This window comes from Meriones unguiculatus, chromosome 18 (genome assembly GCF_030254825.1).
Source record: "Meriones unguiculatus strain TT.TT164.6M chromosome 18, Bangor_MerUng_6.1, whole genome shotgun sequence".
Lineage (NCBI taxonomy): Eukaryota > Metazoa > Chordata > Mammalia > Rodentia > Muridae > Meriones > Meriones unguiculatus.
Window position 1 is genome coordinate 44,250,307 of NC_083365.1, and position 26,510 is coordinate 44,276,816.

The 26,510-nt window shown below is 37.4% G+C and overlaps 1 protein-coding gene and 1 non-coding gene across 7 annotated transcripts in view; one reads left to right on the top strand and one right to left on the bottom strand.

Annotated features, from left to right (window-relative positions):
• Positions 1-26,510, bottom strand: part of Lrrc4c (leucine rich repeat containing 4C) — a 1,367,614-nt gene that overhangs the window by 914,915 nt on the left and 426,189 nt on the right. The window lies entirely within an intron of this gene.
• LOC132649149 (small nucleolar RNA SNORA17) lies at positions 5,016-5,144 on the top strand. The gene has a single exon (XR_009587576.1). It is a non-coding gene; the product is annotated as a small nucleolar RNA SNORA17 (small nucleolar RNA).

The following is a 26,510-nucleotide window of genomic DNA, read 5'->3' on the forward strand; positions in this document are numbered from 1 at the left end:
ACTCTGGAAACCTAACATAAGACTTAGGGTTAGTATCATAGACCAGATACAAATGGCTGAATCCCTTTCTGAGATGATACTTTGCTATTAATTCATCTCTAATATTGAATGAATTATGTCCCCAAAGGGATTGCACTTGTGTTTTAATTCCTAGGATCTCAGATGCCAATGTTTTTGGCTGTAGGATTAAAAAATAAAACAAAACAAGACAATCAAATAAAAGCAAAGTTATTGAGATTGGTTCTGATCCACACACATTGGAATGTGCAAAAAGGGTAGTGGTTCCCCAGAGACAATGCTACAAAGCAAGAAAGAAGGAAGGAAGGAAGGAAAGAAAGAAAGAAAGAAAGAAAGAAAGAAAGAAAGAAAGAAAGAAAGAAAGACAATGTGAAGGCATAATGGCCATGTGACTGAAGGCAAGGAATGCCAAAACTTGTGAAAAACAGACAGATGCTGTAAGATTCAGACAAGAAACTTATTTCATAGGTGTAAAGAAACCTAGTCTCACCCTCAACCAGGCATTTTGAGACAAATTCATATATTTTAAGCCATCTCCAGTTTGATGTTTTTCTACAGTGACACTAAGAGATTGATGTAATCTCTTTATATGATTGATTTTGGGTGGGCACTGCTGTTACCATGAGACCCCCACCAAACTTAAAATACTTTGACCATTAAACTACACAAATTTTCTGTCCACATTTTCCTCTCTTAATATATATTTTCCTGGAATTAGGTTAGAAAAATTACTTTGAAATACAGCATTATAAAATAAATGATAAAACAGAACAGGCATCTAGATATTCCAATAGAATGTTTGTTTTTTGTTTTTTTTTTTCCAAAGGAGCAGCCTGTGGATACATTTGTGCAACTGAAGAAAGAATTCAAGTTGGCTTGGCAATGAAGGGTATACCAGAAGGGTAACTTGGTAGCAAACAATGCTTTGCCAGAGAAGTTCCAAAAGAGACCTAACTACTGTGTTTGTATGGTACCATTTTGGCCTTGTTCCTGTGAAATCTACTCTAAGCATATGAAGTTATGTTTTCAAAAGAGAATGAGAAGACAAAGAAGCTGTGGCAGGAACCTTGAGCGTTCATCCCTTCCCTAGAAGAATAACCCCCTTTGCCTTTGTTCCTGTTTCTTTCAGCGTATTGTTAAGGGCAGGACTGTTACTTATGCTGAGAGATAGTAAGTAAGTGGTAAATTCAGTATCAGTTTGACACTTGGGAATGAATGGTGAGGATGTCATACAACATCTGATGTCTCAGATGTCCCCACTTTATTAAACTGAAGGTTGAAAACCATCAAAGTGAGAAATGAGTCTTGGTGTCATATACATACCATGAAAAATGGGCATAGTGTCTCAGTCACCTTTATAAATTGATGTTGAATTGAGTAAAATACTTGTTCTCTAAAGGCATTTAATCTTTGCCTGCATAAGCTATGCACAGAATTATATTTCATAGGTCTCCAACCAGAGAAAGTATTTGAAGCTGATTTGTAAGGATAGAAAGATACAGAGGTAGGTAGAAATTAGATAGACACCATAGTGTATGCATATTTTATTGGTTTTGCTATTTTCTTGTCATTATAATTATCACTGTTGTTCTATGACAATTTTCTTATGTGGTAACGTGCTTATTCACTGGAATGCCAATTGTTAGATGTTCCCAAACTATGCGTTTTATTCTTTAAAACAGCCAAAGTGTGGGGGGGGGAACCTGATTAAGTAGAATGTACATATTTTGTTAATGACGATCTGTGCTGGTTAACTTTATGTCAACTGGACACAAGCAAGTGTCATCTAAACGGAAGAAACACCACTTGAGAAAATGATGCCATAAACGAGTCTATGGGACATTTTCTTGTTTAGTGATTTAAGAGAAAGGCTTAAGATATAGTAGGTGGGAATATCCCTGATTTGGTAGTTCTGGGGTCAGTAAGAAAGCAGGCTAAACAAGCCTGAAGAACAGGCCAGTAACTAGCAATTCTCTGTTGCCTCTGCATCACTTTCAACGTCATAGTCCAGCTCAGTGTTAGTTCCTGCATTTGTTTTTCTCAGCACGCTGTGATTTAAGATATAAGACAAATAACCCTGTTCCAAGATGCTTAGGGTCATGGTACTACATCACAGCAGTATTAACCATGACTTAGACACTGGTAAAAACGAATGGCTAACTATTCTATGGCTTGTTGAGTCAATCATTTAAATCAGTAAGTTGATTTTATGGCTTGTTTTATCCTTTGTATTTTCTGTTTTGAGAGGTAAATGGATAGACTTTGTTATATTAAGAAGGTGTTCTTTATCTTTCCTACAATGATAAGAGTCTATGGAGTATCGGTCAGCAAGGGTACAGGGAGGAGCTCACTACAATGAAACAAGCAATGAGGAGGTAAGGTACAGTGTTACGAAAACTAGGTTTCTATATCAGCCTTAAAAATTGCAAAGGGTGTCACCTTGGAGAGTCATTGATCTCTGAGAATTTTATGATTGTACTTCAGAGTAATGCATAATTGACAAGATTACACTGAACTCAAGTAAGACAATGCAGGTGAAAATGTTTTCCAAACGTAGACTCATGTAGTTCCTTTGGGAGACAAAATACCTGCAAGATTGCCCTGTGGGATTCACCTGACTGAGATAGCAGACAAACTCTTCAGAGTCTAGCCATCTAACTGTCAAACTCAGCTCAATTCCTGGACTCATTTTTAACATGTACTTTCTCATTGTATGCAGTCCTCTTTCAGGTCACTTTTTAACTTGGCTGTGAACCTGTACTTATTTTCAGCATTTATCTTTGTATTATTTTTGTCTGTGACGTGAAATCCATGGGCTGCAAATTGGACTGTTTATCTACTATAAATATAACAAAATAACTTACTGTTCTGAAAATAATAACAATTATTACTGCAAACATTTTTAATAAAAATATAACATAAGAATAGGACTAGCTAGCTATATAATTGACAAAGTCTTAAAGTCTTAAAATAACTGAATTTATAAAATTCAGTTATTTTAAGACCTTAATTTAGTCTGGAAAAACTACAGTAGCAAAATATCATGCTATTAACACTACCATTATTCATCATTTCTCTGGAAGCTGAGAAGTCCAATATCAACTTGATGGTATATTCACTGTCTGGATATTATTTGATCATTCCTTGACACCTTCTCAGTATATTCATGTGGTCGACAGTGCAATACAGTTCTCTGTGTCATCTAGCCATGGTGTGTTCTAGACATCTCATAAAGCATTTCCATGTCATCACCTAGCAGATGAGAATGTCAATATATGAAACCGGAGTGTGAACAGAGATTCAAACCAAAACCTAGAGATATGGGGTTCAGAACATTTAAGAAATTTCTGTTATATGGCAGAGAAATAGAACATTGGAAAAATCTCACCTCATTCTACCAATCACAATTCTTCCCAGAGACTCACATTTCAACCAAGTACCATGCATGGAGATAACCTAGAACGCCTGCACAGATGTAGCCCATGGCAGTTTAGTGTCCAAGTGGGTTACATAGTAATGGGAAGAAGGACTGCCTCTGACATGAACTGATTGGCCTGCTCTTTGATCACCTCCCCCTGAGGGGGGAGCAGCCTTATTAGGCCACAGAAGATGACAATGCAGCCACTCCTGAAGAGATCTGATAAACTAAGATCAGAAGTAAGGAGCAGAGGACCTCCCTTATAAGTGGACTTGGGGAGGGGCATGCATAAAGGAGGGGGGAGGGTGAGATTGAAAGGGGAGGAGATAGAGGCTTATGGGGGAATACAAAGTGAATAAACTGTAATTCATAAAAGTTAAAAAAATATATTATCTCTTACAAAGTACACTGTCTGCCTAAAATAAAGTAGTGATTCCTGAAATCCAGGATATATGTATGTGGTTGAAAATAGGTAAGTTTACTTTTTCTAGTGACAGATTTATCTATTTTCAGATATCAACTGAATTTTTACTTATGTAGTATGATGGCATGAACATCAGAGTTGGTCATGCTAGAGGATGAACTTGAGAAGCCGTAAGGCACATAAAAATATGAAACAAAAATATATCTTTAATTATTTCAATGTATAGGGACTGTTCTAAATAAAAATGTACTCCAATACTTAACCATGCTTCTCTCTGTGATGCAATGCACCACGTTTAATAACCACCTAGTTTTTTCAGATGGAGGTTGGCCAGTCTTATTGGCGAGAAGCTTATTGTTAACAACCCAAGAAACCAGGGATGAGTTTGTTATCTAGAAACAATAGAAAGATTCATTTTTATTTGATGGATGAAAAAAAATAAGGTAACAAAGTAACAAAAAAGTGACAGATCAAAGATTGAGAATGCATTGGCCTTTTCCACCTCTATATCTAATGACTGGAAAAAATTTTAATAAAATGTGGAATTATCAACAATTTTAATTAACTGATAATGTAAGTCAAGGCAATAGACAGCAACAGTAGTCCCACTTTTAAACAATTAGTCAGATCTGAATGTGTTCTAAGTTGAATTTCCCCATTAGGATAATGGTTAACATGGAAGAAATATTTCAGTGTGGTGCTCCTCTCAGAATTTGAAATGCATGATTTTCTTTACCAATAAACTGTAAAATAGGGGCTGCAGGGTTGGAACAGCAGTTAAGAACAATGGCTACTCTTTTCTAGACCGACCTTCAATTCTCAGCACCCACATGGTGACTGAATGATTTATAATTCTAGTTCTGACTCCCTCTTCTGATTTCTTCAGGTATAACATGCATATGGTACTCAGACATACATGCAGGCAAACACCAACAGTACAAACAAAGACCAGTAATTTAGTAAGTGGGACCTCATGAAGTTTGAAAGATTCTGTAGGATAAAGAACAACATTACTCTGACAAAGAAGCAGCCTACGGGACGTGAAATGATCTTTACCACTTATGCATCTGCAGAGAGCTGTTGTCTAAAATATATTTACAAAACTAAATAAAAACTCTGAACGTTAAGGTGAAAAAATTTAAAATGTCGTGCACTTGAACCTAGAGTCGTCGCAGGTGTGACTGTGTGTCACACATGAGTCAGTGACTGGCTGAGAAGAGAGAATATGTGTCTATGATCAGTGTTCTGAACTAGGAACAACTGAATTATTAGTAGCCTAACATTCCCCAAAAACAGTGAGCCTGAGACTACCACCAGTCCAGTGCCAGGGTGTATGGACTGAAGCTAGCCTGAAATGACTTCTGGTGTGTGCTGTGAAGGCCTTGGGAGGAGGAGAGTGTCATAGCACTACTGAGACCACACCTGAGACTGCCCAGATACTCAGAGACCCTGCACAGCACTAAGAGCAGCAAGTAAGTGATGGAGAAAGGGAAAGAAAGAGAAACAGAGGGTGTGGGCACAGTGAGGAGAGGCAGGGAAGTGAGGAACAGCCTGATGTGAGTTAGCCTATGATGCCACCTGGGACCATGGTGGGGAACTGGCCAGTGCTACCATGGAGGTCAGGGAGGAGACATCTGGTTCTGTGGCTGTACAGCAGCAAGGGTCTGTTACCACCACAGGCTAGGTGGATGTCACTAGCCTGGACTGATGCTCAGAGACTTACTGATCTCTGAGAGCTATTCAGAACTGGCTTCACTCCTCACCTGGGCATCTTGGGAGAGCTGGCCATGGGAGCATGAGAGCATAAAACCTGCCCATGCCCTTAGCCAGCTGCAGTGCTTGGGAGAAGGACACCCCTAACTCCAGCCCCCCACTTACCCCGGCACATTGCTGGATTTGTGGGTGAATCAGGCCATGAATATATGTGCATGGAAGAGCTGGTCCCCATCCACCACTCACGTCTTGTGTGATGTAAAAAGGAGAAATATCCTCCTATCCCCTTGCCCCTCACCACCTGTCAGGCAGAAGAACTGACCCTGGGGTCATGAGGACGGGAGAGTTGGCCATGCACTTTGATTGAACAACACAGTAGAGCTGGCCCTGGTGGTGGGGGTATAGGTGAGACAGCTCTGATGGTGTGAGCCCGGGAGAGATTGTCCTCACAACTTGTCTGCTGTTCAGCAGCATGGGCAAGAAAAGACGCCTCCCTGCCCTTGCCCCTCACTACCTAGGACAGCAGGAGAGGTGGTCATAGGGTCATGAGAGCAGGAGAGCTGTCTCTGATCCTAAATTGCTGCAGCACTCAAGAGAGAAGGCCCTACATCTTTCCTAGGCCTCACAGAAGAGCTGGTCCTGTTTGTGGGGGTTGCACCTGAACCAGCTGGAGGGTATGAACACAGGAGAGCAGGCCCTGTGTCTTGACTGCTGGGAGGTGGTACAAATGAGGGACAGATGCCCTCTTCCCCTCCCTCATGCCTTGCCATCTATGGTAGGCAGGAGAGCTGGACCTGTGTTCATGAGAATGGAAGAACTGGCCTTGTCTCTCAGGGGCTGCAACACTTGGAAGAGCGGGCCCTGCAACTCAACTGGGCAACAGAGTTTTCTGATGAGTTGCCTGAAGGCATGAGAGCAGAAAGGTCTTCAGGCTGACCAACTGAGGGGCCTCTCAGGTCCAGATCTGGGGCTCTGAATTAGCCCACACCAACATCTTCCCCATCTGTGAACTGCTGGAGGGCATGAATGGGCTGGTCGTACAGAACCAAAAATGTGGTATCTCCATGACACGGGGCAACAGCAGGATATCCGAGAGAAATGCCTCTGAGGATCCAGTATAGATAGTGCAGAAGAAGCCATAGGCCTCAAACGAAACCAATGAGTCACTGCAATAACATTTGTAAGTAAAGATGTGTGTGACACACTGTGACACATTACAGCTTCCACTACACACACACACACACACACACACACACACATACACATACACATAATTGTCTGTTTGGTAGAAGTTACAAGATGGTGGAGGGCAGGATACAAGGGATGTGGAAGATGAGTGGGACTGGAGTGCATGATGTGAATTCACAAAGAACCAATTAAAAAGTTTTTTAAAAATGGTGGGCAGAACTAACCAATGAGTGCTCGACAGATGAAACAATGAAAGGCTGGGAAACACTCAAAGAAAATGATCAATATTTTTAGTTATCAAAAAGTGAACATGATAACTACTTGGAGATTTTAATCTTACAACAGGAAAAATAGCCAAGATCAGTAAAACAAATGTCACTTCATGCAGGTCAGGATGTGGGAAAAGGAGAATGCTTATTTATTCATTGCTGACTGGAATAAAAACATGTAAATCACTGTGAGGATTCCTCAGAAAGTTGACAATTGATTTACCTCATGCTCCAGCTATAAAATGGTTGAACATATATCCAAAGTACTATACACACTAATGAGAACACACTTGCTCATCCATGCTCACTGTTGCTCTATTTGTAATATTCAGAAAAACAGCATAGATTTCCATCAACATATGAATGGATAACAAAATGAACCCAATGTTACTTCTCTGAAATTTTATGCTTCATTCTGGAAATGTTTGTCCTATTAGTTCTTTGCTTCTCTGTTTTTTATTTTTGTGCTTTTATGGGAATTTTTATGTTTTGTAATTTTGGTTATTTGTTTGTTGAATAAAAGGGAAAAAGAAAAAAAAACATAAAATTAGGTGGGTAGGGAAATGGGCAGAATCTGAAGGGAGTTGGAAGGAAAAGTGTGATCAAAATATACTATGTTATATATTATACTATGATACTATACTATGATATTATACTATGATAATTTTTTTTCAAATAAAAATCAAGAGTAGATATTTGGAATGGGATTTTTATATATTCAAGAAAAGAAAAAAAGAAAGTTGCTCATATCCATGCAAAGTGATCTCAGAATTCAAAATTGAGAGAGCCTTTTCCTCTTCCTTATACATAAACCACTTTTTTTTAAGGAAAAATAGTTTTTATTAATTTCATAAGAATTTCGGTAAACTTCCCTTTTGGGGCCTTTTAAAAATTCTTTATTAATTACACTTTATTCACTTTGTACCCCCCCCCCCCCGTGGTTCACTTCCTCCTCTCTTCCCAATCCCTCCCTTCCTCTAAACCTCTGCAGGCATGCCCCTCCCTAAGTCCACTGATAAGGGAGGTCTTCTTTTCCTTCCTTCTGATCCTAGTCAATTAGGTCTCCTCAGGAGGGGCTGCATTGACTTCTTCTGTGGCCTGGTAATGCTGTTCCCCACTCAGGGGGAGAAAATTAAAGAAGAGGCCAATCAGTTCATGGTAGAGACAGTCCCTGTTCCCATTACTATGGAACCTACTTGGACACTGAACTGCCATGGGCTACATCTGTGCAGGGGTCTTAGGTTATCTCCATGCATGGTCCTTGGTTGGAGTATCACTCTCAGGAAAGACCCCGTGCTCAGATTTTTTGGTTCTGTTTCTCTCCTTCTGGAGTTCCTATTCTCTCCAGATCTTACTGTTTCCCAATTCTTTCATAAGATTCCCTTCACTCTGCCCGAAGGTAGGCCATAAGTCTTAGCATCTGCTTTGATAGTCTTCAAGGCTGAGCCTTTCAGAGGTCCTCTGTGTCAGGTCAGGTTCCTGACTTATTGCCACTTTTCTCCTTCTGATGTCCATCCTCTTTACCTTTCTGGATAGGAACTGAGCATTTTAGATAGAGTCCTCCTTCTTGATTAGTTTCTTTAGGTGTACAGATTTTAGTAGACATAAATCACTTCTTTCTGGCTAACAAGAAAAAAAAATAGTTTTCTCACAACTAATTTCATTATGTCTAAGTAGCACTATATCTGGGAATGTCAGGTAATATCCTAGGGAGCTGAACAAACATCTGGGGCAGGATGCTCTGAGAACCTTCTCCCTCTTACCCATTATACATAGGCTGGATTTCTGTTATTTTTCACCTCACTGGGCTGCTATATGTGTTCTCATCCAATTTAAGGTTGTGAAACCTTTGTCTTCACTTCCACCTAAGGCAACGCCCTTGATTGTACACAAGGAATAGCCAAGAAACCATGAAGCACAGAAATTGCCCTCTTCAACTTATACATTGTTGCTCGAAAAAAGAGGATGTTATTATCACTATACATCATTGCTCATTAATTGAGAAATCATTGCTAAATGGTCTTTGACAAGCACTAATGTCAGCACTGACATACAACAGTAAACAAAACAACTCTTTTCCTACTCTCTACAAGTTTTACAACAAGACAAATCAGCTATAGTATTTGTTATATGTGACTACAGCAATGAGTAGTGTCAATCAAGTAAAAAGAAGTGGTTTGCATTAGGAGCTCTACATAGGTGATGAAGAGATGGCTCAGGGATAAAGAGCAGGTGATGAAGAGATGGCTCAGGGATAAAGAGCACTGGCTGCTCTTCAGGAGGACCAGAGTTCAATTCCCAGCACCCACAAGGCAGCTTACCACTATCTGTAACTCCTGTTTTAGGGGATCTGACACCCTCAAACAGAAGTATATAATGTCAAAATACCAATGTAGATTTTAAAAAGTATCAAAAAGGGCTCTACATAAAATAATTTCTAAATAATTAATAGATGATATATTTAGATATTACATCTGACCTAAGTGAGTTATACTGACTTGTTTATACAAGTCACTTAATTATATGATATGATTATATCACTTAATCATTCATTCTCAGCGCTAGATTAAACTAGGTTTTTTTATAACAAATTTGAGGGTTAGTCTAGAATTATCATTCATCTTCAATGTCCTTTTTTCATAATAGAAATGGACCAAAAATAAAACTTTACCCATTAAGTTCAATTTTGTCATTATTATGATTTATTTAAACTTAGCCTTATCCACAGAACAATGATCAAAACTAGAACTGAGCATATATATATATATATATATATATATATATATATATATATATATATTATTCTTCCATTATTATTTTGAGTAGAAAAGAAAGTTCAACTTTTCCATTGATAAAAATAGCTTAGAGAACTATATGGCACAGAAAGTCATGTGAGGAAACATGACTTTCACTGCTTAGGCTAACATATGTTATAATTAACCATGTTTCAGGTACTTGTTATGGCCTCTTCCACCAGGCCTACCTAAAGATGGCAGGATTTCTGGGTCTGGACGACAGCATACAAATCACCTACAGCAATTAGCAGAACTTGTTTTCCTTGGCTTAGGACTTTCTATGTTGCCCAGAAAGCTCTTGTCTCAGCAGTCCAACCAGCATGGACTCCTGTACTCCACTTCTCTTGCGTGTGCCCAATTATACTGCACAGGGACTATACTCTAGGTACTGAAATGAAAATTCTACAGTATGCTAGCCTATATAAATACATATACAGATATATATATATATATATATATATATGTTATCAAATTTTAAAAAAATTTCCTCATTGTCAATGACAAGCACCACCATCACCTTGGGTAAAGGGGTCACAAAAGTTATTCCAAATAAATGTAACTATGAAATAAGCAACTGCAACTATTCTAATACTAGAAAAAAATAGACTTCAAACTAAACTAGTCAGAAGAGATAAGGAAGTTGCTTTTAGGAAGAATTAGTGAAAAAAAAAATCAATCGATTTTCCTGGAATGTGAATGCCATGTCCTTGAAATGGCTGAATTTTGTTGTTAGAAGATGTTACAATGAGAAATGATAGGAAGGCTCTAGTGATTAACTAATCCATACAAATAGGTAAAACAGGTGGACTCAGAGACTCAATAAAACACCCCGCCAAGAGTCCCTTCAGTGAAATCCTAGCCTTAGGGCCCTACGCACTCAAAAGCTATAAAGCTGTTAGTTTTACATTCTCTTTGGATTGGTTTTCTGTCTTTCCTGGGTGTTCAGTTGTTGTGTGTGCTAGGGAAGGAGCTCAGCATGCCCCTAGATGATCATCAACATCTCTACTACAGCTTCATAGGACATTACAATCCAAAGCATGTACATACCAAGTATCTAGAAATAAGTACCTTCAACATGTACCTAAGAATAAAATTAGAATGAAATAGTACCAATAAAAGGGGTTAATCTAATATACCCAATGTCCTTCCAATAACGGGAGAAAAGTCATGGACCCAGATAGACAGTGTGGACCTTTTGAAGACAAATATTTGGGGAGAAGATAGTAGAAAAGAATTAGGTGATCAGTCTGCAGATACAGACATCAACATATTATCCAATAGCCATTGGAAGAAGAGAGAGAGGAGAGAGAGAGAAAAGAGAGGGGGAAATGTTCATGAAGCGCTGGCTTACTAATGACAAAATGTGACCACTGGCATCCAGAAACGTGGAACAAAGTTCTTCGAGTAACTTTTAAGGTCCTGTGTTGTCAGAGAAACAGGGTTTTCCCACCTATATGCCGACTATCATCTCAGCCTGCTCTTTCTTTCCAGCAGCCTTCCAATTGCTTAGGTCCTTATAAACACCTGAAGCTCAAAGAACTGCTCGAACACTTCATGGGAGTTTCTTCCTGTTCAGAGAACATTCTTTCTTTCATGATTAAAATCCCATGCCCATCTCTATGTTCACATGAAATGTCTTTGGTTTTCTTTTGAGACTTAAGAAACTAGGCTGGTTTGCAGGGCTCTTTGGCTTTGTCTTCATAACATTCAGTTCAAATTAAATATCTGTTGTCTTCTTTATTAACCAGATGTTCCTCTTAGAAAAATAAACTGATGACTTTGTAAATTTAGTTTTCTTTCCTATTTTATGCTTGTCAGTGTCTGTATGTTTCTCTGTGTGTAAGAATGTATAATTAAGAACTTGCTAGGCCACAGAGGAGGACATGGCAGCCAGTCCTGAAGATACCAGATAAGCTAGGGTCAGATGGAAGGGGAAGAGGACCTCCCCTAGCAGTGGACTTGGAAAGGGGCAGGGAGAAGATGAGGGAGGGAGGGTGGGTGGGATTGGGAAAGAATGAGGTAGGGGGCTATGGCTGGGATACAAAGTAAATAACCTGTGTTTAGTAAAAAAATAAAAATTAATAATAAAGAACATTTTATTTGTATTCTCTAATTTTTATTTATGAAAGAACATCTAGAAGAAACAAAGGTTGATCTTTCTAATTCTCCTTTCTCCCTCTAGGGAATTCTTAATTCTATCTGTAGTCCTAAGTACGCACAAATGAAAACAAATAAAAACTTTACCCAAAATCCTGCAATACCACTGAAGCTAAATAGAATGATTTAAACACATTTTAATATAATATGAGAATGGGTTGATAGGTGATAGATAGAGGCAGAGGTTAAAGGCATGTATTCTATATACATCTATACATGCCATAATTCTCAAATGCATCCCTTAACCACTTTACAGGATGTATTACCTTATGATGCACACCATCCACAGCAACTCCTCTTAGACAGAATGGTAATACTGTGGTTTAAAGGCAAAATCAATAATTCCCACATAATATCTGCCAGGGTCAATCCTTTAAAGTACATGCTTTCTGTAAAAACAAAACAAAACAAAACAAAACAAAAACATAATTTTGTTCTCAAATGAGTCATGTCAGGTATAAAGATTCTTGCTCCAAAGAAGACTTCTCTGTGTAATTCTCTGTGCCCAAAGTCTCAACCTTTTGTATATAATGAACTAGGTGTCATAATCATATAATAAACACAGAATCTTTGAAACAAAAGTTTTATGAGCTCATTCATAAGGGCTTTTATTGTATCAATACTTTATGTTGGAAATTCTGAAATAAAATCAAATTCTTCATTTTATGTCTCCATGGTGCTGGTATAATGCTAAGCACACAGCATATGCCTAGACAATCCATGCTGACATGAATCAATAGTCACCTTATGCTATCTTAGCTCTCTGTAGGCATGCTTTCCTCAGTATTGGCAGCAATAGTTCTTTGTTTTAAATTTTACAGACTCAGATTTCATAATTCAGGCCTGCCTGTACTGACAGCAATTTACCCTTTAAAAATACACAGATGCAGATAAGTGAAGATATGCAGAAGGAACTGTTGAGAGGGAAATTGGTTGATAGCATTTTGTCACAGCCTACAGTTTTTATTCTTATTCTCCCTGGTGGGGCAACCTAGCGAGCCCAGAGAAGAAGAAGATCCAGGCAGTCCTGATGGTACCTGACAGGTTAGGATCAAACATCAGGGGAGGAGGACTTCTCCTATCAGTGGACTAGAGAGGAGGGATAGGGGAGGAAGAGGAAGAGAGGGTGGGACTGGGAGGAAATGAGGGAGGGGGAACAACTGGGAAACAAAGTGAATAAAATGTAAATAATAACAACAATAATAAAAAATAAGCTGTTATGAGAAAATTTACCAGTGTGCTTGCTCACATTACTGTGTTATATGCAGTATGAACAGTGATCCTCTCTGTAGAACTTTAGCTGACTGGACAAATGGTCCCTTGGGTTGTGATTTTCAATATGCTCTTTATCTAATCACTTACTCTGATGTGGCTGCTGCTGAACTATGGGAATAAGACCAATATCAGGTCATTAGTGATGCGTGACCACCTAGGTAGAAGAGCGGCAGATAAAACTGCAAATTTTCATTCTGTCCAAAACCAAAACGATTTTAGTTCATGTGGTAACCTGTCCATGGTCACACTAGACCAGCATTTCACAACCTTCGTAATGCTATGATGTTTTAATACAGTTGTAGTGACTCCAACCATGCAATCATTTTTGTTGTTACTTTGTAACTGTAAATTTGTTACTGTTATGAATTCTGATGTAAATATCTGATATACAGGGTTTTGGATATGTGACCCCTGAGAAAGGGTCATTTGACCCACAAAGGATCATGATCTACAGGCTGAGAATCACTGCACTGGACTGATTTTTGACCCAAATGAAACAGTCATTTAGAGGATTGACAAATGGTCACAAATTTTCACAAAACACCTCTGTGACTTAAAGAAAAATCTTAAATTTTGACTCTAATCACTAATTTAATAATCTAATAAACCCATTTTATAAGCTATTGGAAGTGCCTTAAAACTCCAGAGTGAACGAAAGTATATTCACTTTTAAGCAAGAAAAATTTTGCCATAAATCTTGCTCTTAATACTGTGGAATTAAAGCACTCATAATTTTCTATTTGTCAATAAAGAGAAATATTAAAAATACTTTGTGGAAATATTAAAACTATTAAAAGGATAGTTTTAAGAACTTCAAAACAGTTAATATATTTAATATTACTGATATTTAAAGGTTCAAGCTGTTTTGCTTTGCACATCCATTGAGAAAATGGAAGTATATAGTAGTCCCACGGTGAATGCGTGATAACTAAGATAGTTTAGTTTCCACCACAGTAGCCATTGCGGCCGCGGAAATGTGTGATCTTTGTCATAAAATTCATGTGGTAGGTACCATCTCAACTTGATTATATACTCTGTTAGTGGGAATGATATGGCTTCCTACTTAAGCTAAGAAAAATGCTTCTTTATTTTCTTTTGACATTTAGAATGTTTATGCTGCCGTTGTCAGTTTTGTGCTGGTAAGATGGATGCCACTCTGTAAGAACGTTGTAAATGACAGTATGAATCATATCTAAATCTCTCTTGATAAAAAATAGTTCAATGTTTGCCCAACAGATTGCCTAATAAATTATTAGGTGTTTGATTTCATTTCACATTGATTACCAGAAACAGAGACCTTATCATTTCCACCCTCCTTTTCATTGAATAAACATCAACTACTATTTTTGTTTGTTTGTTTCTTTGTTTAGCTTAGGTTTTTTTTTTATTAAAAAAACAAAGATTCAAAGAATAAAAGTGAAGGCAAATCTCCCCCTTCTCAAACATGCTCCTTCATTATTTCCATATCATGTGTCTAGAAACTAAGCAATGAAAACAATAAGCCATGCTAATACTCCAGGAGGCACTTGACCTTGGGAAAATGTAGTATTAATAGGTTCCAAAGGGATTAACAAATACTCCCTTTTCTGACTCCGTCTTCAATTACCCTGATGAGCAATTAAAATGCTAATTAAAAAACAATCCAAAACTTAGCAGTCAGAAGGTGATGAAATAATGCACTCATGTGTCTTATTATAGAGACAGCTCATAAGGTCAGCAAACAAAGAGTGTTTAGCAAGAAGAATAAAATCATCACAGAATTTACTGTTAAGATTTTATAATACATGGTGTCAATGACCAAAATTCTTCATGAATAAACATATTTTTCTGTTTCTTACTATAAATTCATCTTAAGACACCTATTTTCGAAAGTATTAGTCAATTTTAGGAAGAATCTAAGCAATTTCATAACTAGTAAATAAAAGTTCACTCGTCCAAACCCAGTGTGCTTAATTGAACTATTGATAACTCAATACCAGTATGGATTGTGGAGTTCTCAAGTTTGTTCTACTAAGACCTTCACACTGAGTTCTAATCATTTGTTCAATTATCTTCTTGAATGTGTTAGAAGTTTCCAGTTAACTTTGCTTGGGTTTACCCTCTTATTCAATCATCACTGGCATGGTAGTCTTTGCTTACAGGGAATAGAAGTTAAAGAACACACTAGGCTTACAATATTTAAATTAAAAGTAAGAACCAATGTCAAAAAGATAAGCTGTGTGAGGGAAGGGATGTGTCTCTCTTCAGTGGTGGTAAGCTTGCTTCCAGAACCAGAAAAAAAATATGCCATTTGTTTGAGAAATTCACACTAAAAATCAATCATAAATAATTACTCTTAGGTTCACTAAGATTTGTAATGGAGGGATCATTATTTTCTGAGTAGCCTATATTCCATAGTTGAAATATAAATATTTAAGTATTTTCTAAGTGACGTGGTAATTAATTCCAGCAAATATCAAGTTAATATTTTTATTCTGCAAACATTAACAAAGAGATGGTGGCAAACTGCTGAAAAGTTTTCATCCACAGTAAACTTCTGAAAAGAATTTTGTCAAGTCTTTTTCTCATCTTATCAATGAAGAAAAAGTTTCTCAAATTCCCTTAGTTCTGGTCTTATAGCCGATACTTTTGTTTGTCCTCTTGCAATATTGCTATTTTCTCTTCATTTGTCTGTTTTACTTGTGGCCCCTTTCTTTTTTATTTTATCCTCCATAGTGTTATTCTCTCTCTTTCAAAGACAAAAATTCCTTTTTTGAGACAAATATACAAGCATTCTTGAAAAAAGACATAATAAAAGCCCACTAGTAGATGCTTCTATATATACATATATAGAGAAAAAGAATTACAAGTGAGCAACAGTACAGCAAGGCAATATTGCCCCTACTTCACATCAGGGCTAGGTCATAAAAAGCCCAGTGCTAAGAATGAGGTAATTCCTTTGGAATTGAGATCTCTTAGTGGGATCTCTGAGTCCCCAAAACAATCCAAACTGTTGCCAAAGCTCCTGTTTTACACTTCAAATTGTATTCGTAAGACTCTACTGCTGAAGGCGCCACATACGTTTGCCATACAACACAGCTACATCAAGTGGGTACACACCTGGAAATTTCATCTATACTGGTGAGATTCTCTGCTACTGAAAGATGCTATGTAAGCTACCAGAGGGTATACATAGCTATTAACATTGTGAGATAAAATAATGATTGGTCTGATAAAACTGGCCCACTGGTACAGTAGTTACATGAACATGATAGGAGAAATCAATCAATATCTAACTGGACATGAAAGTCATACCTGGTACCATTATTTGGCTACTATCATATGGCTAGACAGGTCATAAGCCTTAGGGGAGAGCCCATTACTAGTAAGGTGCTATGGACATAGTATTAACTGATTCCTAATGATTTATTATTTCACCATAGATCAATACATTTTCCCGAATCTCATCTGAGACTCTTTTATATGCAGTACGGGTTGACTAACTTTATGACAGATGACTAGCTGAAGTGCAGAGAACAAAAGACTATAGAATATTCAATCCTTAAGAGTGCATATGTACTGTTCACCTCCTCCTAAGGCTCAAGAAATATTGGGAGAAGTGGTGAGAAGAGCATAAAATCTAGAGGAAATGGATGACTACAAGAAAATGTAATATTCTGGACAAAGAAAGATATACATGTAAAATCACAATAGTTCAACCAGCATGTAAACAAGCCTGTGCAAGCCCCCAAGCCAGACCAAATCAAAACTATGGAAGTACAAAAAATCACTAGCTGCTATGCTAGAAGCAGAAGAAAACAGTTTCCCCGAGAATTTACCGCCTGGTTAATGTTGACAACACTCCAGTGAAAGACCACACATCCAGTAATATTTAGGCAACATGAAATGTTCCAATCAGTGGATGTGGAGAGGGGCATGGGAGGAGATGAGGGAGGGAGACTGGGATTGGGAAGGAATGTGGGAGGGGGCTATAGCTGGGACGCAAAGTGAATAAACTGTAATTAAAATAAAAATTAATTAAAAAGAGAAAGAGAGAGAATGTTCAATGGGTTGAGTAGTGGTTATGGAACTGGGAAGAGTTCTCGGTGGAAGCAAGGTGAAAATGATCACAACACTTTGGATAGAACTGTCAAATAACTCATAAAAAAAGACAAAAAGAAGGGAGAAAGAGAGAGACAAAGACAGAGAAAGACAGAGAGAGAGAGGTTACCATAGAATAAGAGCAATTCCAAGCATCATTATATCATTCAGTCTCTTTAAAAAACACCTTCACTGGACTAGTTAATTCAACAACAAATATGCTACTTGCTAATTAGAGAAAATGTTTTGTACATTTATATAGAGGTGTAAAATTCCCTTCTGCTTGGATTTTTTTTCTTTTTCCATGTGTGCATACATATAATATTATCTTTTGAATGGTATCCAGATAGTATTTTTGATAAATTGATGTATTTTGTACCATGAAGTATGTTTTCTGTTTACACACAAAAAAAATGGATTTGGAATAAAACCAAGGTTATGAGAGAAATAAAGTTATTAGATTCAAGACAACACAACTATAATACATATACATTCATACATTTTTATATGCTTATAGAACACAGGTAATAAACATTTTTAACAATGGAATTTCTCATCCTCTCATGTCTATGTTTTTAATTTACAGAGAAATACATCACTTCCCTCTTTCCAATCCTTTCCTTGTTCTCCTCACTCTGAAATTGATAGTACTCCTTCCTTTTGTCATTGTTACATTCCCGGTGTGTGTGTGTGTGTGTGTGTGTGTGTGTGTGTGCATAACTAAGTAATAATTTGTAAATGAATTAGAATGCCCATGATGCCCATGTTTAGTATATCTAAATAAGATGGTAACACAAGGCACACCACAATATAATAGACAAACCAACAAAGTAGCTGGTATTATATGTAGCAGCATCTTGTACAAAGTATAGAGATATCTGTGGCCCTTCTCATACTAGCAAAGCATAAGCTCACAGTCTCCACAGCCATGGTAAGCCGTTTTCATGCTCCTGTAGTTTCCGTGTCCTTTAAAACATTGGGCAAACGAATAAAACAATTAAGCAAAATGTATTATTCAACAACTGCTGAGATAAGTCCTCTGACTTTAGGTCTTTAATTTATGTGGGTTGTAGTTTGAACTCCCCTCTACAGTAACAATGCTGCTAATTGAAACACACACACACACACACACACACACACACACACACAACAAGGTAATTTTGAATGAAACTGTATTTGTTAATCATGCCAACCAAATGACCTAACAGGTTCACAGAGAACATTGTCTCCTTGACCTCTGTAACTAGATTTGCGTTGGGAAGACTATCTCAAAGCATCCGTTAGTGAACCATGCCAACAAATATTTAGATATCTATTGTTCTAGAACACTGCCAGTATCTGGGAATTAGAAGACAAGTCAGAGCTGGTCTCTGTGTTGAAGATGGTTATAAAATGGGTCAGAGGACAACCGTAAGTAAACTATTGTAATATAGTATACTTAAGTACCTTGTAAGCATTCAGTAAATGTTTGCAGGATAAATTTCTGAATGAGTAAACAATATATGTATGGACAGGGTGATCAACGATTCATAGATAAACAAGGGAACAAGGAAGAAATGTGCTCCTAAAAGAGATGAGTATAAGAATGTGTGTAGACATGGGATTTTGCATGCTGAAAATACATGGGAAAGAAAGTTCAAAACAAGCAACTATATAAAAATATAGAACCTTTTATGAAGATTTTGTAGTACCATATTTATAATTCTTTCAAAGTTGCCCTATAAAGACTGTAATATATGCATAATTAATTTTGTTATTAAATGTTGATTATTAACTCAAAATATTGAAAGCATCTGCAAAAATGGCAGAGCTGTGAAGAAAACAATAAAACACACTCTATGTTTCCAATTCATTATTTTTGCATGCTGAGCTATGTAAGGTATGCAGCTATTCCTAAGGAGACGTGAGTTAAAATATTGAACATAAGGGAGAAAATAGGAGAGTCATTCATTGCAAGCAGCCTCAGAAGCAAACACAAGCCTTCTGAAATGGTATGTTTAATCATGCCCAGACCTGTATCATAACCCTCAATGAGACCCTACGGGACCAGCTTTCTTTCAGTGTATCAAAGGCAAAGGCAGCTTCGCAAGGAGGGGAGGTTTCCCTGACACTGGAGACATCGTGTAAATCTCCTGAGCAAAAGTCATAGAACATGCTAAAGTGACAGTCAGTACTCATTTCTTGCCATCAAACAGCACCACAAGCTCAGAAATGACATGGATTGAGTAGCTAAATGATCTATCTCTTGAGGAATCCTTTCAAATGGCAGTCTTTGTTTTCTAGCACCACATGTGATTAGAAGATAAATTTCTTTCATAAATTATGCATGAGAATATGTATAAAAAGATGAATATCAGAGTGTAAGAGAATGAAGTATATTTGTTCATATGTATATATCTTTAGGGTGTTATTTATCACATATACTTAAATAGTTATATACTTTTATACACTCTAAGACTCTAAACATGAAGCCACTTACTACGTTTAAACTGGCATAAAGTTCTTTTTCCTTATTAAAATATTTTCTCCCTTTGAAAACTCTATGCCTTTTTGTTGTCTTTCTTTTTTTCTTATATCACTTAAATTATGCCTGTTAGAGAAAAGAAGAAAAGCATTGATACAAATTACTACAGCAGAACTTTGCCCAAGATATTGCTCATACTAAGCATCGTTTTGATAAATCATGTTATTATTCTCCCTGGACTTCTTTAAGGCAGAAAGCCTCTTACCTGGGCTTATTATTAAAGATGTTTAGTAGCCGTTTGCACAAGGTTAAAAAGAAGGTTAAATTTAAGCAATGTCCCATAGTTAGTACAAAAGCTATCACGAAGGGGTTTTGATAAAACTGCCAATATGTTTCCCTTTGGACTGCAGCCTCACAGTCTGAGATTGTGTCTGTGACTGTGAGGACAATGCTCTGGCTGTGGAGGTATACCACATGCCATCTTTGGGCAAAGCCAACACAAGTCAATGGTTCTGTCATTATAAAGTATGTTTGATTATAATAAGTTACAGTTCCTGTTACTAGTTTCCTATAGAAACTAGTATGAAACTTATCAAAGTGAAAAGGTAGAAGAGCTACCACAGCATAACTCCTGGTCCTATACATAAAATTCATGTCCATTGTGGTATTGTTAATAGTAGCTAAGTACTGAGATTTGCCTAAGTGTCCAACCTTAAGTTATTTTTTAAAAAAAAAACCCTGATATATATACATACACACAAGATAGACTATCAGTGAGCCATAAAGAACAATCCCGTGTCATTTATAAGAGAATACATGGTCATAGAGATTGCCATATTAAATAAAATAAGCTAAACTCAAAAGGGCAGGTATTGCATGTAGAAATATATGTATTCTTCTATGTAGAAATATAGATATTTTAAGGAAAATTAAATAGTAAAGGTGGAATTATGTCAGCGGTGGCAAGACATCCAAAAGAGAAACAAGAACGAACATGCTTAAAGGGACTGAATATACTCAGTGTGCATTGTATGTACATGAAATTATCATAACGACACATACTTTTGTGTTAAAAGGGTATGCTTACAGATCTATGCCTTGTTAGAAACAGTTGAAGAGTTAAATTTAATTTCATAGAAAAGTATCCTTTTGATCGAAATGGTTAACTTGGCTGTCAAATCATTCACTGAGAAGGAATTCAAGGAGGCAGCAAGAGGCTTCACAGTTTTAAAAGATGAAGATATTTGAAACACAATGATAACTTTAAGGGGATCCATTGTATGTGTTAAAGTTCCTACCTGCTGCAGGGCATGGCTGCCAGAGCTTCCCTCCAGCAAAGAACGGGGCATCTCTCACAGAGGCCTTTCACTACATAACCACAAGTGTTTGTTCAGGTGCCCCTTTCTGCCTTTTCTCCCCCTTCCCCCCTTTCCTGCACTCTGCCTGCCATCTCTCCCAAGACAGCACACACTCCTTCCCTCCCTCTCTGCTCCCAATAAACCTACATTTATATAGTATGGCTTCATCTCTCCATCAGCTCATTCCATTTTATTTAATCAATCAGTATGAAGCTCTCATAATTTAGAAGTTCACATCATACTAGGTCCCAAGCTTTTTACTAAAAATTGATTCCAGACCCTCTCAGAGAGTAGCACAGATCAATTCTATGCTTAGTCAAAGCCCTTCACCATTGACCTGTAAGGTTGAAGAACCACCCATCAGAAATCTGCAAAGCAAGAAAATCAACAGAGCTCTCCTCATCGAACTACATAACTCACAGCCATCTGCTGTATGTATGATCCACACTGGACTTGACAATTTTGCTTCAAAGTGAAAATTCCTTATTTGATCTAAGAGAGAAGGGTTTAATTAAAATTATCTATGGATATTTTCTTTCTTTCTTTCTTTTAGAGAAATATTTTTATTTTATTTTTTTCTTATTAGTTACATATTGTTAACTGTATCCCAGCTGTATCCTGCTCCCTCATTTCCTCCCAATCCCACCCTCCCACCCTCATCTCCTCCCTGCCCCTTTCCAAGTCCACTGATAGGGGAGGACCTCCTCCCCTTTCATCTAACCCTGTTTTATCAGATATCTTCAGGACTGGTTGCAAAGTCCTCCTCTGTGGCCTAACAGGACTGCTCCTCCCTTGAGGGTTGGGGAGGTCAAAGAGCCTGCCCTTGAGATCCTGTTAGAAATAGTCCTTGTTCCCCTCACGATGGGAAACCAATTGGTTACTGAGCTATCACGGGCTGCATCCGAGCAGAGGTTTTAGGTTGTATCCATACATGGTCCTTAGTTGAACGTCAGTCTCAGAAAAGACCCTGTGCCCAGATATATTTAGTTTCTTGGCAATTGTTTTAGCGCTTACATTATAATAAAAAATGTCATTAGATTTGTAATCTTGGCTACTTGTTATAGAATCCTTGAGGCAATTTCTGATATTCTCCCAAAACAGTTCATTAAGGTCTGACCAACCCAATGCTTCTTCACAGAACATACATAAAAGTAAAAAAGGTATCCAGTAGATTTGATAGATGTCATTAACCATTTAGTATTTGTGTAAAAGTAATCCTATGTAGCAACACACTGGAATAATTTTTAACAGCATGAATTCAAGACACTTTATTTATGCTTAATGCAGTTTTTGCCCAATTTATCTAAGAAGTTAACAAGTTTATTATCTTTTGTTCATCAAAATAAATTGTTACTGATTTACTAATTCGGTCATAACTCACAGGCAAACATTATTTTCCAGAGACACTGTCATTTTATGAAGCCCATTCCCTTCAATTGCCACAAGAAATAACGTGTTTATGTAGTAAGCTCCTAGCATAGTGCTCAGCACAGAAGGATTTATTTTTCATTTATTTTGCTATTTTCTGTCCCCAATCAAAGTTTGGATCTTAAGAATATCTAGGCAACCCAGGGCTAGAGGGTGTTGTACCATAAGACTTAACACACTTGTCATACATACTTAGGTTTATCATAGAGAAAAATGTGTGGGGATTTTAAAAAAAAAGAATCTTGGGGTAATTTCAGAGGTCAGTTACACTGAAATTGGTTCCAAAAACCTCAAACACAGGCAGAAGAGAGAAACCACGGCCTGAAGATGAGATGGCTAATTATATTAACCACAGTCTCAGGGAAATATGAGCACCGAGCAGAGAGATAGCATCACCTAAAAATGATCAGTAAAGAAAATATATTATTGAGGCAGAGGTCAGAAGACAGAGGAGCACAGCCTTATGGAGAGAAAAAAGACAGTGGGAGAGCTAGGATATAACCCATGTCTGTCAGCATTTACTTCTGCCATTTTGCTTCCAGACATGCACCTTGGTGACAGCTTCATCACAGCCCGCTAGTGGTCCCGGGATTCCACATGGTGAAAACTCTCTGAGTTTCAGAAAAGTCAGGCAAGCTGTTCAGTCTTCATTTGTATTCCCAGACCAATCTGGAGGAACTTCACTGAAAGACCTGCCAGCAGGACTGTGAGAGGCTTGTGACACAGTTAGGTGTCCTGTGTCGGTTCACACATCAAAATCATCAACATCCTCACTAAAGATAAACTACTGCAGTATTAGCGGCAAAAGGTGGAAAGGATTTATTAGAAACTCTCATGAAAACTATTGTTGAAAGACAGTAGTTGTGAGTCTGGGTGACTAATATTATGGGAGCTGCCTTGAACATGACAAAATGAGACCTGTCAGTAGTTTTTGGATCCATGATTTATGAAAAAGAAAGAAAGAAAACTCAGGCAATGAAAGAATGGTGATGTAAATAAATTAAAATATGAAATTAATAGAATTAATGTTATTGAGTTTCTGGATTTTATTTCTGCTATCATAAGCAATATTTTGTAAAGTTCTTAAGTTTTAATGGTTTAACAAGGTAATTCAACAGACTCACACCTCCATAGTGTCTTTGTGTTATTTTTTTTCTCTTTCAGCCAATCTCATATAACAGATGTTATGATATTTAATCAAGGTCAAAGTTGGTAGTATCCCACTTTTGTTCTTAGTTTTCATATAAAAAAGGAATCACTGCAATTAAGATCACATTATCTGAAAATTAGCATTATCTGAACTTTAGCTTATGTCTTTTTTATTTTTTTAGTATTAGTTACAGTTTGTTAATTTTTTATCCCTGCTGTATCCCACTCCCTCTTTCCCTCCCAATCCCACCCTCCCACCCTCATCTCCTCCCTGCCCCTTTCCAAGTCCACTGATAAGGGAGAACCTCCTCCTCTTCCATCTGATACTGGTTTATCAGGTGTCTTCAGGACTGGCTGCAAAGTCCTCCTCTGTGGCCTAGCAAGGCTGCTTCTCCCATGGGGGTAGGGGGAGGTCAAAGAGCCTGCCATCGATTTCATGTCAGAAACAGTCCCTGTTCCCCTTATCAAGGTACTCACTTGGATACTGAGTTACCAAGGGCTACATCTGAGCAGGGGCTCCAGCTATAACACTCCTAGGCATATATCCAAAAGAGGCTCAAGTACACAACAAGGACATTTGCTCAACCATGTTTGTAGCAGCTTTATTCATAATAGCCAGAACCTGGAAACAACCCAGTTGTCCCTCAGTTGAGGAATGGATATAGAAATTGTGGTATTTTTACACAATGGAATACTACTCAGCAATTAAAAACAAGGAAATCATGAAATTTGCAGGCAAATGATCATCCTGAAATGATCATCCTGAGTGAGTTATCCCAGAAGCAGAAAGACACACATGGTATATACTCACTTATATAGTCCTATAAGATAGGATAAATATACTGAAATCCATCCACCTCAAGAAGATAAATAAGAAAGAGGACCCAGGGTACCATGATCAATCCTCACTTAGAAAGACAAATGAGATGGACATGGGATGTAGGAGCAAACAAGTAACAGGACAGGAGCCTACCACAGAGGGCCTCTGTAAGACTCTAGCAGTGTATCAAAACAGATATTAAGACTCATAACCAAACCTCCGGCTGAATGCAGGGAACCAAAAAAAAGGGGGTGGGGTGGGGTTAACGCAATCAGGAGAGGACAGGAGTTCCACAAGGACCAAATATATCTGGGCAGAGGGGTCTTTTATGAGACTTTCTCCAAACAAGGACCGTGTATGGAAGCTTATGTCTTTTTTAATTGTTGAGTCATCATGTTTTCTTATACTATCCTATATCTGGCAATTCTGCTTTCTTTTTCTTTTTTTTTTCTTTCCTTTTCTCTTTTCCTTTCATTCTTTCTTGCTTTCTTTATTTTTTTAAAGGATTTCTTTTGACATTTAAGGAAAGAAATTGCTGTGGTAGAATACAATGTGCAAATTCACACACTCTTGCATGTAAATATCACCTTGACTAATTACTCAAATAATTGAAATGTGATACTATAAAATAAAGGTAAAAACGCACACCACTCATTGTAGTTTAGAAATGAAGTACTAGGGGCCAGAGAGATGGCTCAGTGGTTAGGAGCACTTGCTACTCCTGCAGAGGAACACAGTCTGTTCCCAGGACCCAGATCACAACTTCTAACTGCCTAAAACCCCAGTTCCAGGGGATTTGATGCTTCATATGACTTTCAACAGGACTGCATGCACATGATGAACATATAAACACAGAACCAAAATGTACACATAAAATAAAACTTTAAAATAAGAAAAAAAGAGATATATTAAAGGCAACTTCTACACTCCATAGCATTATCAGAAGCTGGTTGGACCCTTCAGGCCTGGGCACAAGAGAGGTCATCATTTGAGTGGAAGAGGTCCTATGATGGGAAACTAATATCTAGAACACTTCCTTACATCTTTCCCTTCTTAGCAAAGTAGGAAGAGTTTGCTCTGCCACAGGATTACATCATCAAGTACTGTCAGACGATTAAAAATACTGTGTCCATCTTATTTGAATAAATAAACCAGCATAAGCCTATTTTACTCTAAAGTCAACAATTAGAAGTATATGCTATAATAATATTAAGCTAGTAACTGCATGCATATTCATATATTTTATTCATTTACTAATATAGAGATTGATTCCAAAAATGTTCAGTTTCTTTTTCTTTTTCCTTTGCAATAGATGATATATGCATTCAGAATCAAAAGAAACCGAATAAAACAAAAAACAATTGAATAAAGTGAAATTGTGAAATGGAGACTCATAGACTTTCAGAAAATTTATGGCAACACATTTTAATCTGTCCATATCCAAAAACACAAAATATTTTACTGCTGATTAGAAATGACAAAAATGGTGATACCAGTTCAGATACAGTTCTATACTGCATTCTTTCAGATGATAGACAGTGAAAGAAAAGTGTTTATAAAGCACTGTAACAGATAGTTTGACCCAAAAAATTGAATGAGGTCACAGTATACAGTATTATTTGCATTCAATTAATTTCTGCCTCTTTTTACTACATCTCACTTAGTTGAACTAAAAATTCACCACAGTTAAATGAACTTATCTTTTGAGCATATTGAACAATGCACCGGGAAGAAAATCGTTCAAGCACACAGTCATTAGAAATATGGGCCATCTTAATATTTCACATCAAAATAAAGCTGAACACAATTCTATCAGAAAAAAAAAAGTGGGGAAGGCCTTGAACTCCTTGGCACAGTATACAGCTTCCTGAACAGAACACCAACAGCATAGGCTCTAAGATCAACAATCAATAAATGGGACCTCATGAAACTGAAAAGCTTCTGTAAAGCAAAG